Here is an 11,406-nt window from a genome sequence, read left to right as displayed (position 1 = left end):
ATATTCAAAGGTGATTTTGTCCTTAAATACGTACAAAAATGTTTTGGCTGCGACGGCAAAACAAACATATGAGATTTTCATTTTTCTATTTTTAAGAAAAATTCTTTCTTGAATTTTTTCCATCAAGAAAGGTTTTCTGTATTCAAAGGACAATTTTCTAATAACAAGAAATTTTTTTTCTATTTTCAAAGGTAGGCCGATTCAATGGCGAGATTTCCAAAATTTAGAAATTAATTTTTATGAGTGTGGGTCCATTACTTTTCATACTTTTTATAAATGACCTTCCCCAAGTAATTTTAAACTCCTCCATTCTCATGTATGCTGACGATGTTAAAATCTGTTTGTCTTATTCTGACTGGTATCTGCATACACGCCTTCAGCTCGACCTTGACGAATTCCAGAATTGGTGCCAAAATAATCTTCTTTTTTTGAACCATACAAAATGTAAAGTTATGACTTTTCACCGTTCCTCTCCTCATCTTGTCTCATATTCCCTCGGAAATCATACCCTTGATCGAATTTCTGTGACAAATGACCTTGGTGTTCTTTTTGATCACAAACTGTGTTTCAATAATCACATTGCAGCCATGGTAAACAAGGCCAAGGGTGTCTTAGCATTTATAAAACGATGGTCCAAGGAATTTGATGACCCGTTTACTACCAAGACTCTGTATGTATCGTTAGTGCGTCCGATTTTGGAGTATTGTTCTTGTGTTTGGAGTCCACAATACATGGAACAACAGGCTATTATTGAATCTGTTCAAAAGCAATTTTTAATTTTTGCATTGCGTAATTTAAATTGGGACTCTGGTAGATTATTGCCACCTTACCGAAGTAGGCTACAATTAATTGACATGCCTTCCTTATACCATCGACGAATTTGTAATGGCGTTATGTTTGTTCATAAGCTTCTTCTCGGTTTAGTTGATTCACAAACTCTCCTTTCCTATATTGATCTCACGGTTCCTTCAAGATTTACACGCACGTTTCGACCTTTGCGCTTGCCATTATGTAGGTCTAACTATGCTCAACACGAACCTTTTCGTGTTCTTTGCCACAATTACAATACTTTATCTGTTATCCTCTCCCCTAATGTAACTTTAAGTTCTTTACCGTGTAAAATTTACAATTACCTAAATTCAAATATGTAAATTTATTATTGTATACCGCATTTAATGCCTAATTGTTAGTTTTATTGTTCAAGTCTAAGTTAGCAGTTAATCGCTAAATAAATAAATAAATAAAAACTTTATGGGGTCGGAAACGTCTCCTTCACTGCGTTGCAAACTTCTGACTGAAATCATAATACCCTCTGCAAGGGTATAAAAATTTAGACTCGTCCCTGCGTCAAGTCGAACCGCGGTTTCCGCGGCGACTTTTGTACAAATATTTAGTGTCCGGACGCTAGTGTCCTCTATCAGCTAGAATACTAAAAAACAAGAAAGGAAGCTACCTTCGGCCAGCCGAAGCTTATATACCCTTGCAGATAAGAGAATGCTCACTCGGTGCAGTTCCAGAGATTCCAGATTCAGTGTTTCTATTTATTTAAATTTTGTTTTTAAGTAGTCAAGAATCAAAACGCCTACTTACTACAAAGTTACAATGAATTTTTTTATATTTCTATGAATATTCCTATGGGAGCCTTAAGATATTGTGGTCCGATCCGGCTCGCTCCGACATATGTACTACCTGCAATAGAAAGAAGACTTTCGGGAAAGTTTCATCGCGATAGCTTTAAAACTGAGAGACTAGTTCGCATAGAAACGGACAGACGAACAGACGGACATGGCTAGATAGACTCACCTATTGGTGCTGATCAAGAATATATATACTTTATGTGGTGGGAAACGTCTCCTTCACTGCGTTGCAAACATCTGACTGAAATTATAATACCCTCTACAAGGGTATAATTACACAACTTTCCTGAAAAATAAGTATTTATTTTCTAGAATCAAAGGCGATTCCACCATTAACTCAAGAAAAAAGTCCGGAAAATATCGCCATTAATCCAAGAAAATATCTTTATTAACCAAAACAAAAATTCAACGACTCTTCTTCTTATTTATTTTTTTTAAAAATAATGGCGAATTTCCACTTAAGAAAATTTTTCTATATTAAAGAAAATTTTTCTTATGTCAATTTTCTTCTATATTCAACACAAATTTTCTTAATTGAATGGCGTTTTAAAATCACAGGCGATTTTTTAAAATTATTCGTATCGTTCAATCAAATACCTGTAATAAGTGAGCAAGTAATAGGAGCAAGGTCGATAAAAATTTAAAATGAGACGTAAGCAAAAGAAAAATATTCGCTCATATGTTAATGACATTGCTGGAGAGTCTAAAGTGGCCTGCAAAATTTGCGGTTTTGCCTTGAAAATTATATGGTAATTACATTACCAACATGGGACGGCAGTTAAAAAACAAGCATGAAGAAGAGTGGAAAAACCTTGACTCAAGTGAGGAAAAAGTTGAGTTTCATGAAAAAAAAAGGGATTTCTCATCATATTAGCGAGGTGAAGAGGCGAAGCCCGCCTGCGTGCAGCTTGTAACCGCTGAGAACGTATCGTTTCCATTGTTTGACTCACAACCATTTAAAGTGTTGACGGAACAAATATTTAATAGTCTGAATATAACTCCAATAACATCCAGGAATATTGTAGATCTCATATCCATTGAATTCATTAAATTAAAGAAACAAATTTGTTCAACATTAAAAGATAAAATTATATCCTTAAAAATAGATTCGTAGTATATTAGGTATCAACGCAGAGGTATGCACTTGCAAAAGAATTCAAGTGCTCTCCCGTGCCATGATTGAGGTGCAGAAGAAGCATACTGCTGTCAATTTATGTGAAGAAATTAAGACAGTTTTAAATGAGTATGGCATTTTAAAAGAGTAAATCTATTGCGCAACAACTGATAATGGACGTAAATGATCAAAGCTGTTGAATTTTTAAATATTAACGATACCTCAACATCATCGGACGTCAACTTAGATGAGTTCATTAAGGAAGTACAAATTCATGGCATTACATTAAAAGGCACATGGCCACCAAACAATTTCAGGAAGAGCAGTTGTATTACAGCGACTTCTACAAACTTTGGCTAGAAATGAAATTGTCAATAAAAGGTATGAACTGCGCGAATAGCCAAATTCTAATAAAATGTCTAGAGTCTAGAGAATAAAGTTTCTTGGAAAACGAAGTTATTGCAGCTGCACTGTATTTGGACCCCAGACTTTGCAAGCTTTTATTGAAAAACCAAATCAAAACCAACATGGCTAGGATTCATTTAAAACGATTAGCTCGAAACATTCATAATCTTAGGCACGAGGTAATTGTCAAATAAGGTACTACTTTAACACACTTATTTAATAATTTTGTTGTAGGACAGTCATCCTAGAAATACTCGTATCATAGAGGAACCGGCTTCGGGTAGCACTCAGCAATGCCCGGACACAGGAACTGTTTCCCGCTTAGCTTCATTTTTGGAGACCGTTTTTGAAGACTCTGGTGATGAAGAAGGCGTCCATGATGAGCGGCTAAGTTCAGCTATACAAGAAATGATTCAATACAGCCCAAGTTCAATCGCCATCTATATGGATGTTATGAAATACTGGGAAGAAAAAAAGTATTCCTATCCGTACCTATACACTGAGAAAACTTGAGAACGAAAAAACCAAGAACGAATCTTCTTGATTTCAGTATTTTGTCTTCTCACTTTTTTTAGCCCAAACTTTCTTGAAATCAAGAATAAAAGCATTCTTGATCTGGCTTTTTGAGAATACATCATTCTTGATTTCGTTTATCAAGCATGAACGCTCTTAAAATCGTCCCAAAGTATTCTTGAAATCGTTCTCAACTTCGTCTCAGAGATGAAAAAAACGAGAGAGGTTAAAAATGAGAGAGACATTCTCTCTGGAATTTTTCGGCAAGCTACCGAAGTTTACTTCGGCTCTCGTCAAATGCTCGTTTTTTTCGGCCAGTGAAGCGGAGTAGGTGAATCGAGCATGCTGGAGTGCGCTGACGACTCAAACGACACACGTGTGAAGAACCTTCTAGAGGAATTTAACATTTTGAGTGGGCTACCCTTTCTCGAACGTAAGTATTTAATAATAATATTAGTGTTTATTAATAGTGAAAGTGAATTTCCAATGTATAATGCTGAAAATGAGTTTCTAGTTTACATACACACCTACTTTGAACATGTACATACATGTATTGTGAAAAAAAGGCATATGCCACGCTAACTGCATATATGTATGTATGTTTGTATACATACATATGTGCTTATGCAGCAGCGTGTGGAAGTGAACTTTCAATTAATAATAAAAAACAAGAGAGAACGCTATAGTCGGGTGCCCCGACTATCAGATACCCGTTACTCAGCTAAAGGAAGTGCGAAGGAGATGGAGATAAAACTTTGATCCGCCGTAACTTTTTAACGAATGGTCCGATTTCAAAAATTTCATCTACATTTCGATAGGTATTGATAAACACCATAAAACTGCATTTTTACTTTTCTGAAATATTGAAATTTTTAAAATCGTATATAAGCGATTGTGGGCGTTAGAGGGGGCGTGGCACCCTTTTGAAACAAACTTGCGCTGCGTAGGAACTCCTAGAATCTGCATGCAAAATGTCAATCTTCTAGCTTTTATAGTTTCCGAGATCTCAGCGTTCATACAGACAGACGGACAGACAGACAGACAGACAGACAGACAGACAGACGGACAGACAGACGGACAGACGGACATGGCTAGATCGACTCGGCTAGTGATCCTGATCAAGAATATATATAGTTTATAGGGTCGGAAACGCTTCCTTCTACCTGTTACATACTTTTGCACGAATCTAGTATACCCTTTTACTCTACGAGTAACGGGTATAAAAATGGTTTTTGTATTTGTGCTAATGCAGCAACGTTGGTGTGTGAAAATTTTCAAAACACGTGCTAAGTTTTTATGTATGTGTGTGCATTTTCAATTATGTAATTTTTAAGGATCTTGTGCTTGTATTTTTATAGGTTCTGTTTTCAGAAATAATATGAAATAATACTTTAACTATTTATATTTTTAGGCGCTTGATGGAACTATGTATGAGTGTCTAGAATTCAAAAACTAGGAAGCTGTTCTCAGGGAAAAGCTGTTCGCTTGGCGAAACTCGGAAGTATATATATATAAATATTAAAAATTTGTATTATTTATTGTTATTTAACTTATATACAAATATTATAAATAAATAATCTTCATTAATTCATACTCAATAATGATAAGACTGCTGTAAGACTTAAATATGTTTAGTTATAAGTAATTTGTAATTATGAAATATCTATAATACTAAATAAAAAAAGAATAAAATATAAAAAAGTAGATATTCAAATTTTTAATTTTTCTGAAAAATTCATTTTGGGATCAAGAATGGAGCATTCTTAAAATCGAGAACGCCTATTCTTGAAATGAAGAATGCCTATCCTGAGTTCAAGAATTTTTCTTCTTGAAACCAAGAATACGTTCTACTTGGTAAGAGAGAAATTATTAAAACCGAGAACGATTTACTCCTGGAACCAAGAACGCCTATTCTTGAAACCAAGAACGCCTATGCTTGAATCCAAGAATTTTTCTTCTTGAATCCAAGAAGACTTATACTGAAATCAAGAATACTTATTTTCAAAAAAGTAGTCTCAAATCAAGAACACTCGTTCTTGATTTTGGAAAAACCGTTCTTGGCTCACTTTTGAGCACGGAAATACTGAAATCAAGAACGTTGAGAACGGTTTTTTTTCTCGGTGTATCAAATGGCCAAGATTGTGTTAAGTGTACCCGCTACACAAGTCAGCGTTGAAAGGGCTTTTTCAGCATTGAAATTGGTGTTGACAGATTTGCGCAGTAACTTGACTGCTGAAACACTTCAACAAATTTTATTATAAAAAAAAAGAGAGAACGCTATAGTCGGGTTGGTTTCCCGACTATCTAATAGCCGTCACTCGGCTAAAGCGAGTGCGAGGGAGATAGATATATACAATTGGTTTGGTTGCGTATAACTTTTTAATGAATGGTCCGATTTGAAAAATGTCGGTAATACTATACATTAGCGGGATCACCCCCGAAATTCGCGAAAAAATTATCCTCAATGGACCGCGATTTCTTAAGAATTTACGTGCAAAAAGAATTTGGCGGTCGGCCATGGTTCTCTTGTAATTGAATTTCAAAGTTCCTGGGTTTGCTATAAAAAACAAGGGTGCTTTTCTCATATTTTCAATCAAAGTAATTAAGTTTTAATGAGTTCCTATAAAAGTAATATATTGTTTGAATGAGTTCCTATAAAATTATTTAATTGTTTAAATGAGTTCCTATAAAAAAAATGTAGAATTTTTTTAAATTAAAAGTTTTAATGAACACTTTTCCGCGCCACCATTGAGGTAAAGTTCCAAGTTTTTTTCTTTAATAACCTTTTATGGCCTAGATATCTCTCTGCTGAAGTATTCCCGAATAGGAAGTATTTGAAAGAAGTGCGTTTAAAAAATAAATTATAAAAAAAAAATGCGCCGCAGGCAAAAAAAATTTAAGAAAAATCGCGGCGCAGTTTTTTTTTATTAAGCTAGTAGTTTTAGCTGAATTAGGGTTGGTGTGTCGCTCAGAAAATACAAATTCAGTCTTTAAGTTTAGTTTTGGGTGGAAAAGACTAAAAGAAAGGTTAAATATATAATCCTCCTTGGACCGCGATTTCTTCTGATTATCATAATAAAAATACACATGTGGTCATCCATGGTTGAGAGTTCTTAAGAACTCGCTGTCCATCGAGGATCATTTTTACGTGGTTGTGAGGACTAGTTCCCTATAATACCAATTACTCAGATGTTTGGAATTTTAAATTAGTCTTATTTTGACAAAAAAGGAAAAGGGTACATATATACATATATGATTTTTATAGCAAACGTTAGAAAAGCATATATGCTTAAAAACAAGTATACTTGTTTTTTATAGCAAACCCGGGAACTTTGAAATTCAATTACAAGAGAACCATGGCCGACCGCCGAATTCTTTTTGCACGTAAATTCTTAAGAAATCGCGGCCCATCGAGGATAATTTTTTCGCGAATTTCGGGGGTGAGCCCGCTAATGTATAGTATTACCAAAATGTCTTCTTGTATTTATACTTCTCAGAAATCTTTAAAGGTGTGGGCGCCAAACACATTTTAAAATCGTTAGTGGGCGACTGTGGGCGTTAGAGGGGGCGTGGCGCTTGGCGCTTGGCTGTCCGTCTGTCCGTGGCGCTTGGCTGAGGGACAGACGGACATGGATATATCGACTAGGCTAGTGACCCTGATCAAGAACATACATACTTTATGGGGTCGGTAACGCTTCCTTCTAGCTGTTACATACTTTTGCACGAATACAATATACCCTTTATAAAACGACTAACGGGTATAACTAGCAGGGTCGGTAGCCTGCAGCTTCGCCTGCGGAAATTAAAATTGAAAACTAAGCATACCTTTATATTTGGTTTTTATTTTATATTTAAAAAATAAAAATATTAAAAAAAAAAGATTTTATCATAACTTTTTTCCTTAATTTCCGTAAAAACAACAGTATATTGTACTTAACAAACTACTTAAGAAATATATAAAAACTTGCATAAAAACATCCTAAAATTCTTATTGCTTACGTAAGTTATCAGCTGCACAGAACAGAAAAACAGAACTTTATTTTTCGACACAAATCCTTACACTAATTTTCTTCACAACAGGTCCAAAACATACCCTGTAGTTCTCAAGGGGGTCGGTGGCACTTTCGGGGTAGAAAAGGGATCGACCACCCAGTGGTCCCTTAAGGGTCAATAGAGTGAACACTTCTATGTGAACACTTCTATATGAGTTAAAAAAATTGTAAAATGAAATTTTTGACAAGTATATAATGATTTTAATAACGAATACAACTTTATTTTGTTTATATAAAAAACAAATTTAAAAAAAGTTAAAATAATAAAATAAAAACTTAATAATGAGATAAAATAAAATAATAAATGATAGAATTTTATTTCTTTTTATATTATTTATATTTAATAATGAGCAATTTAGCTGCAGCAATATTTTTAACAATAGCGGTGGTTCAGTAGCAAAACGTTTTCTTTCCTTCCATAACAAGCGGATTTTATTGGTGCTTAGATATATAAAATAAATATATAAGTACCTAATTTTATATACATAGAACTAAACAAAAATAATATTAGCGAATGTTTTTATTGCCATCGATTATACGATATCGGTAGTCGCAATATTAATCGTAACGGATTGCCATAACTACCCAACCCCGCTACCATCACTAACCCAACGTTTGCGCCAAATTTTGTAAACATTGTATTTAATTTGTCTTATTGTACATTTAAAGTGTTATATTTTGTTGTGATCTGAAGTGTCGTCAACAGGTGAGTAACACCATGAGTTGTGCAAGTGAAATACCTAATAATGTGTGATATTTAGCCATGAACAGCAACAGGCACATTCGTCGATTTGTTAAAGAGGAGAAGGAGAAATAGTGGTGCAAAGGACTCCTACGTAAGTCTTTTTTCTTTGATATAAATATTTTAGTGAAATTTTCTTCCTTTTTAGATTAAAGCCATGAGATCGTTGTTGCTGCCAGAAGGGGGTTTAAAAAACTTGCGGAGGGCTCTCACGGATGAGTTTGTTGTGGGATTTAATGTTAAAGGCCTTTCTGGAAAAAAAGCCGTAAACTCCTTTACACATTTCTATGGTGCACTTTACGGTAGGTTCTTTTTATAACTGTATTTTTTATAATACACTTAGTTTCTTGATTCAATTTCAATCTATTTACTTAGAATGCCATCTGTCTTTAATCCTATTTCTTTCTGTCTTTTTCTGCTTTTCACTTTTAAAACATGGTTTGATGTAAACAGGCTTGTATAACAAAATCTTAAAACATGGTTTGATGTAAACAGGCTTGTATAACAAAATCTAAAAATATAAGGGGGATTCCCTAAACTGTTGAATTGCTGAATTGTTGAATTTTGGTCAGCTGTTAATCAGCTGTTCCATACAAAGTCAACTTTCAGAAATTTCAGCAATTCAACAGCCTCGGGGCTGATGAAAATTTTGTTGAATTGCTGAAAAGCCAAAGTTGTCACCTTTTTTTAAAAGTCGTGGCAACTCTGTAACATTTTAGTTTCACCAGTACGCATTATTTATTATAAAATCAACTTAGAAAGCATATTTGTGGTTCTTTTTACCTTGGTAATACTTTTAGACAGTAACTAGCAATAATAAATCAAATTTTACATGCTTTAAGTTTCTTGAAACTTTGCAACAAGTAACAGCTGTTTGAAAATTCAACAGGAACCATTTTGGGTCGTTCCCTTAATTGCTGAAATTATTTGTTGAATTTTCAACAATTCAGCAATTCAACAGTTTAGGGAATACCCCTATATATTTAAACCCATTCAGAGGGAATTATAATTTAGTCCAGAAGTTTGTTTCGCAGTAAAGGAGACCTTTTCAAACCTATAAAGTAAATCCATTTAACCATGTCCGTCTGTCTGTCGGTTCAAGTTTCAAAAGCGTGAAATAAGTCTACATTTAACTGTTGGTTATTCTTATTTTATATTTATGCTTTTCTAGTCACAATTTTATTCCTGAAAGCTGCAAGGGTATTAAAACTTGGCTTGCCGAAGTTAGTTTCTGTTCTCATTTTATTTTAAAACACTAAAATCTTATTTTTTTTTAGATATTGTTTCAGAATCTGGTAATGCAGAAATATTGATTCCCAAGGCAATTCAATTGCAAAAGAAACGATTTTTTAAAAATAAATTAAAATCAAATAATAACAACAATGAGGCACTCAACAAAAACGTGTCAGCAGAGGAATTTGTTCAATAAATATAAATTAAAAAAATAGAAAAATTGTCTACTTATAATACAATAAATAAATTTAACAAAAAGTATTTTTTCTTGGGAAGTTTCATAGCATTCAGCTTTTTTGGTATTGAAAACACCAACCCCATTTCATACCCCTTTTCGCCACAAAAGGGACCGGTAGGTGGTCCCATTTAATACCCCTTTTCGCCACAAAAGGGACCGATAGGTGGTCCGATAGATGGTCCGATAGGTGGCCCCTTTTGTGGCGAAAAGGGGTATAATATGGGACCACCTATCGGTCCCTTTTGTGGCGAAAGGTAATGCAGAACTTCGCCATATGACCACCGCCTAGGACATGCCGTGGTAAAAGTGGATAGAAATTTACATTGCGGGTGGTATGAACGGGAGTTAGTCCCAAGCCCCCGGTGTATGGCGATTTCGCTAGTTCGGGACCAGTCCCGGCGAACTACAGGGTATTGTTAAAATATAGAATTTCATACTGGATTGAGCATGTAATTAAATTTCAAATCGATTAGCGTGTAAATCTGAAATATTTCCTTGTTTATTTTGGTTAAGATATATGAAGTTAGAGGAAATAATTTTGCTTAGGTAACGAAAAGGTAAATAAAAACCTAATACTCTTTGCGATTTAGCTAATGTGGGGGTTTTTAGAAGGTATCCACAGTACACAACTCTTATAAGAGAAACCAATGTTTTGCCTAATATATTCGACCAATTTAAGAAAAGACATCAAGGAAGGCAATTCCATATTACTGCATTTTACCATTGATATTTTGTTTCAGTATTTTTGTTTTCACATTAATTTTTCACCTTGAATAATATTAATAACTAGCAGGGTCTGTAGCCCGCAGCTTCGCCTGCGGAAATTAAAATTGAAAATTAAGCATTGCTTTATCTTTGGTACTTATTTTAAATTTAAAAAATTCCTAATTTTTTTTCTATAAACCGAGAAAAGATTTTATCAGAACTTTTTCCCTTGATATCCGTAAAAACAAAAATATTTTGTTTTTTGAAAACTACTTAAAAAAAACATGTGTCTTTTTTAAATATTTTTAAAATTATTATGGATTGTTTGCATAAGTTAACAGATGGACAAAACAGAAACAAACAGATTCCTTTTTCGACACAAATCCTTACACTAATTTCATTCAAAACATTAGTATTTTGTCCAAAACATATTATTTAAATATAGAATGTCATACTGCGTTAAGCATGTAGTAAAATTCCCAATCCATTGCCATTAAAGCCTAGAAACATTATTTGAAAAAAATTTCTTTAAAAAAAAAATAGATAGGATACGAATTTGATGAAATTAACATGTTAAAAATATTAAACTCTTTTTCAATTTCGGAGAGTTTTGACTATTGCTGTCCCGCTCTTACCCAGATAAATTTATGCATTTTTTTGTATGAATTAAGAGTGCAAAAAAATGAATTTCAAAGCAGTACAAAACAGTATCGAAAACAAAGCAAAAAACTGCCAAAATATGGATTATCACGCCGCGTTAAGTTTGT

General features: G+C 33.9%; 1 long non-coding RNA gene across 1 annotated transcript; it reads left to right on the top strand.

Annotated features, from left to right (window-relative positions):
* The first annotated feature begins 7,911 nt into the window (after positions 1-7,911).
* Positions 7,912-9,755, top strand: LOC138913031 (uncharacterized). Its single transcript, XR_011418603.1, has 4 exons — positions 7,912-8,427; positions 8,483-8,557; positions 8,612-8,765; positions 9,741-9,755. It is a non-coding gene; the product is annotated as an uncharacterized lncRNA (long non-coding RNA).
* Positions 9,756-11,406: the final 1,651 nt, after the last annotated feature.

Source organism: Drosophila takahashii, chromosome 3L (genome assembly GCF_030179915.1).
Source record: "Drosophila takahashii strain IR98-3 E-12201 chromosome 3L, DtakHiC1v2, whole genome shotgun sequence".
Classification (NCBI taxonomy): Eukaryota; Metazoa; Arthropoda; class Insecta; order Diptera; family Drosophilidae; genus Drosophila; species Drosophila takahashii.
This window is presented reverse-complemented; position numbering and strand designations above follow the sequence as displayed.